The sequence below is a fragment of the Mercurialis annua genome, linkage group LG1-X (assembly GCF_937616625.2).
Source record: "Mercurialis annua linkage group LG1-X, ddMerAnnu1.2, whole genome shotgun sequence".
Classification (NCBI taxonomy): Eukaryota; Viridiplantae; Streptophyta; class Magnoliopsida; order Malpighiales; family Euphorbiaceae; genus Mercurialis; species Mercurialis annua.
In genome coordinates this window covers 53,669,243-53,675,001 of record NC_065570.1, presented here as the reverse complement: position 1 = coordinate 53,675,001, position 5,759 = coordinate 53,669,243, and the positions used below count along the sequence as shown (strand labels likewise).

General features: G+C 32.9%; 1 non-coding gene across 1 annotated transcript; it reads right to left on the bottom strand.

The window, feature by feature from the left end:
* Window positions 1-2,069: 2,069 nt before the first annotated feature.
* TRNAM-CAU (transfer RNA methionine (anticodon CAU)) lies at window positions 2,070-2,154 on the bottom strand. Its single transcript is given in 2 exon segments — window positions 2,070-2,105; window positions 2,117-2,154. It is a non-coding gene; the product is annotated as a tRNA-Met (tRNA).
* Between the last annotated feature and the right edge of the window lie 3,605 nt (window positions 2,155-5,759).

Here is a 5,759-nt window from a genome sequence, read left to right as displayed (position 1 = left end):
CTTCCTTCTATAAATAATTTCAACTAAACTCATATATGACAACAACTTTATTTTGTCCATTTTCGTAAAAATCTCAAACGCTAATATGATAAATTGTGGCTAAAATTAGGGGATATGCTAGTCGGAAAAAGTGCTATAAATAGTTAACGTCCAAATATAGAAATATAATTAACAAATGACCGATCAATCCAGTTAGCCGACTGGACCACAAAATTGTATAACCCTTAAAATCTAAACACAAATAAAAGCGTTCAACAATAAAAACTTGCATTTTAAAATTCAATAGCAGCAGTAGTAGTAGTTTAAGAATTTAGGATAATGAATATCATGTGATTATGATTTATAGGATAATTTCATTAAAAGTATCCCAACTTCTAATTCTCCCAACATAGTCCCTAAATTTAAAATTGTATATGTTGGAATATGCGGAAATAATATAGAATGGGTAATTGGTTTGGGTCAATCCGTCATGGACGACCCGACCCATATACCAACAGCATACATATATTATCTTTCATTTTCTATTTTGTTTCCATTTTTTTTGTGACGAGGGCTGACTCTAATAAGCTGAAAGTCAATATTATTGTCAAATTTCGAAATGTGTACCGCCCGCAAGCCCACATATCTGGTAATTCCGGGTTATAATAGCCAGCAATCCAACCTCAACCACTCCATATTAAGAAAGGGCGTAGCCGGGATTGAATCTGCGATCTTTTGGCTCCCAGATAGTTGAGACTTAAATTACTAGACCAAACATGTGCGGGAATTTTATTTCCATATTATTCTCACTTTTCTCACGTCATTCTATTTATTTTTCTTTGTTAAAATTGTATTATATGGCGGTCAGTTAAAGTCTTATTTTTTTCATACAACGCTGTTTTTTTACCCGAAATAGGATTTCAACTGGCCATTACATTGTTTAATTTTGATAGAAATAAAGTTATGAATTAAAATGTATGGAAATATATTGGGAGTAAACAAAAGTTGAGTCAATGAACTACTCATAGTTTGTATGAGTCAGATTTCGTCAAAATTAAAATAAGATTATTTATAAGTCAATGTTAAGAAGTTTTTATAAGTCAATGTTAAGAAGTTTCTTTTAGAGTGTCTCCAGTCTCTATTATTTGAATTAAGTAGGAATTCACACCTTTGGTCAAGCCATATATTTAGATTCAGGTGTTCATTCAACTTATAAGTACGGACAATTAATATATAAATTAAATTTTGACACATCAATTAAAGTTGGTGATTATGGTCGATTTTTTTTTTTTTTTTGCAATACCCCCTCAACTTGTAAACTAATTTGTTAAAAATAGGGTTAATTGATCAAAATCACCAACTTTATGATTGATTTGCCCACAAAATTAATTTACAAGTTGAAGGGATAATTTGCTAATTAAATCCTACTATTTGTATAGTTAAATAGTTTTACGGTTATTCAACTAAAATGTATATTCAATTTATTGTAATTTGAAAACCCGGGTATGATTGGATGAAATGTATGATTGCAAAAAATTTAAACCAAATTCTGGGTATGATTGGATGCAATGTATAGCTATTGGTCCCACTAAAATGTAAGCGTCTCCAAGGTCTAAAAAGTAGGGGAAGTTCAATGTGTATAGAGGATATGATATGGTGGCTGCAGCTGCAGTAATATCCTTAATTAGTAGACGAAAGCATATGGCAATTATTGAACGCACACTTGCATTGCATGGATACCCATTTCATTTATACTTACTGATATGAATATGATATCAATCAATTGCAGCTAATTTCAAAATCATTTAATCTGATTTCTTGAGTGCATAAATGCAAATACCTCTTGCGAGGGGAAGTTAATCGGTGGGTCTATCTCAGCTTGAGGTCCTATATTTTTAGTAAGAAAACGACATGCCCTTAGATATACCCCACGAAAACAGTCACCCAAGTTTTGTATATTAATTGCATGACAAACAAAGTAACAAACTCCAAAAACTCTACATAATCATTCATACAGTACGTAATTAATGCTGCCTTAGCCGTATATTTAAAAAATAGGAGCACAGAAGAAGCATATAAAAATAGAAAATTGGGGTGAGAGAGGCTCGAACTCTCGACCTCAGGATAACTCAGAAGCTATGAGACCTACGCGCTAGCCAACTGCGCCACCACCCCTTGATGTTTTGAGAGCCAATAAATATTAAATAATTAATGGTATCTAGATTGGAACTAAACTTTAGTTGTGGTCCTGTGGATGAAGCCCTTGCAAGAAAAATTCTATAATGGGCCTGTAGTTTAACTTGTTTTGCTTTGGTGTCTGTGTGGCTATACAAACTTCAAAAAACTCACTTTCGTAAATACGCTTTCTTGTTAATCAGAGAATAAGAATTGATTGCGAGCTATATAAAGCATATTGAGATATTTATAGTGAATTCAACGAAATATGCAAAATAACATTGATTTACATGTTAGATGCATACTGGGACATAGACTTGAGCCGCCAGAATATGGCACATAGGAGCAGAATGCAGGCAAGAGAGTATATGGATTCCACCTTAAAAGAATGTGTATTCTATGCGAGATTTGACAGAAGAACGAACAAATTATGTTATCAAGGTATGCCTGGAGTGCAACTGTGCAGGGAGGAGAAGCATGTGCTATCAAAGACGACATAGGCATTAATCCTCTTAATCATCAACTCCAATTCAAAGGTCGTAATAAATAATTTTACTACTAGTTATTGCCTTGTACTGGTTTACTATTTCAGAATTGTATTAGGGTGCTTTAGTTTTCACCGGGATATCATTTATATGTACCGATTGATTATATACAGTTAACCCTCTAATAATTAATACACATGGTGGATTAAATTTTTTATTAGTTATTAGAATTATTAATTTATTAAATATTATATAGGACATAATATTGAAGTTGGTTTCCTAACATTTTATTAATTACTAGAATTATTAATTTATTAAATAATACAGTCAACCCTCTATACTTTGTTTTTTATTTACTTAATTTTTGTACTTTTATTTTCGTCTAAGTCTTTGTAAATTTGTTAATTACTTAGTGCTTTCTAAGAGTTTTATTTTTTGTTTATTTCGTCCCTAATCTACTTTATAAGGACTAAATCATTATAAAATTTGATAGTAGAGGAACCAAATAAATAAAAAGTGAAAAGTATAAGGACTAACTAAAGAAATAAAGTAAACCAAAGATCAAATAAATAAAAAATAAAAAGTATAAGGACCTGAAAATTGGTTAAGCCTTTCTTAATTAATGCTACTCACGTTGTCTAAATGGTTAAAGCGTCTCCTAGTGCATTAAAAGGTCATGAATTTGAATTCTGTCTCCATAACTAACAGCTACTCCCTCCGGTCCATAATATTTATCGCGTTTGACCATTTCACATAAATTAAGAAATTAATAAATATGTCTTTATCTATATGCTCTTTTATTAAATTGTTCATATTAATTACTATTTTTTTATGTTTGACTAATTTTTTATTCTTTTAAGTTATTTATTGCTTGGGACAAATTTAAAAAATGACAATAAACACTCTCTTGATATTCTAAATATGACAAATATTATGAACTAATTTTTTTTCTTCCGAATACGATAAATATTATGAACCGGAGAGAGTAATAAATTGAGATTTTATAAGTTTAAGCTATGCTTGACAAAACAAATTGGTGGTGTAGCGTGGATAGAGGAATATACAAGGTTGAACATAGTAAAATAAAAAATTGAAAAATTTTGTCGAAATTATTAGTTTGGAAGTTTAGTAAAAAAATTGGGCTCCGATAAGTTGGGCATAGCATACTATGTGCTTGCTGATGCAATTTATGCTATATCACGTACTTTAGGCCCAAATTTTGCATGCAAATAAAAAGAGACTGATTGACTCAATTAAATTCTGACAGCAGACTCAGTCGGAATAACATTCGAATTTTGGGCCATGTCAGCCATCATGTGTTTCTATTCTAAGTGGGCTTTCTTTTACTTTGAACATTTTGTAAATCGACATTCCATTTAGGCCAAATGTCGTAAAAATGCCAAATTTTTCATAAAATTTTTACAAAAGTCCTGACCTTTTAATTTTATTGATTTTGGCCAAAAACAGATTATTTGGTTTCAATTGTAGCCAACTCTCAATTTGATTTCAATTTTGCCTATGGGACGCCTATGTGACATGCACATATATTGAAAGGTCAAGATTTTTGTGAAACCAAATAATCCATTTTTGGCCAAAATCGACAAAATTGAAAGGTCAGAACTTTTGTGAAACCAAATAATCAGTTTTTGGCCAAAATCGACAAAATTGAAAGGTCAGGACTTTTGTGAAACTTTTGTGAAAGGTTTGGTCTTTTTACAACATTTGCCCTTCCATTTAATACATCTATCTAGCATCTTATGAAGAATCATTATAAATGTAAAACTTTTAAATCAACTTATGCTAGTTAAATTTTAAATACTCACATCATTATAAATGCCTTTCTATTTTTTTTTTCCAAAACATTGAGGATTAAAAGGTATATATATATTATTCACATTACATTTATTATAATTTATAATTATCACATCTTTATGAACTTCGTCGCTTTGACGTATCGATTGTAGACGATGTTCATAGTCTTTACTCTTCTAATATAATCTTTATTTTTCAAGCATAGTCCTCCATCGTCAAATGGTTTCATTCTTTATCTGGATTGCTAAACACCGCCCGTTTTTACTTAACACCGCACATGCACATTACCCTTTTACCCTTTTCAATTTTTGTATAGAAAACCAAATCATAAAAAAAAAACCTAAATCCTCTCAACTCATTCAACCATATTCAACCTCATATTATACGGCAATGTCGGATTCTAAACGAGATAAAGATAGACAACCCCCGATAATTTTTTTTTTAAAAAAATTTCGAAATAAATATTTTTTTTAGTTTTTGAGGGGGACGTCCCCATTTCACGTCCACTCCGGAAGAGAGGACGCCGGAAAACGGCGTCCCCTCCTCTGGAGGGGACGTGGATCTCCCACGTCCTCTCCTGAAGAGGGGACATCGTTCGTCCCCTCTTCAGGAGGGGACGTGGGACTTCACCGTCCCCTCCTCAGGAGGGGACATGGATCTCCCACGTTCCCTCCTGAAGAGGGGACGCCGTTCTTTCCTCTTGAGGAGGGGACGTGGGAGATCCACGTCCCCTCCTGAGGAGGGGACGGTCAAGTCCGGCGTCCTCTCCTCCGGAGGGGACGCCTGACGTCCCCTATTCAGGCGGAGGGGACGCAGGAAAATTTATAATATATCCAACTTATATCATTTTAATTCTTGAGCTGTTGGTTTGAAAGACACATAATAGAATCAATGCTACGATTCCTGGGGCTGAAATGATTCAAATTGGACGACCTGTAAAAGAATTGTTTAAGACTATTTTGTGTTCAATTTTGATCCAAATTGAGAGGGCAAATTGATCTTTTTTGCTGGTAAAAACTGTTCCAAAAGCGATATATATTAAGCTCAAATTATCCATTTACAACAAAAAAATGGCACAAAGGCCTCTATACAAAATTAAGCCATTCAATGAACATGCAAGTTCTATGAGCTTGGGTCGAAGGAACTAAAACTGAAGCTGTGGGCTCTTATTGCCTGCATTACTGGTGTTTCCATGATTCCAAATACGCTATAGCCTTCTCATGAATGTCAATAATAATGCCAATTATCTTCAAGAAAACATCAAACATTATTATGACGATGTGTTTCAAAACCACATGGATCTTTTCA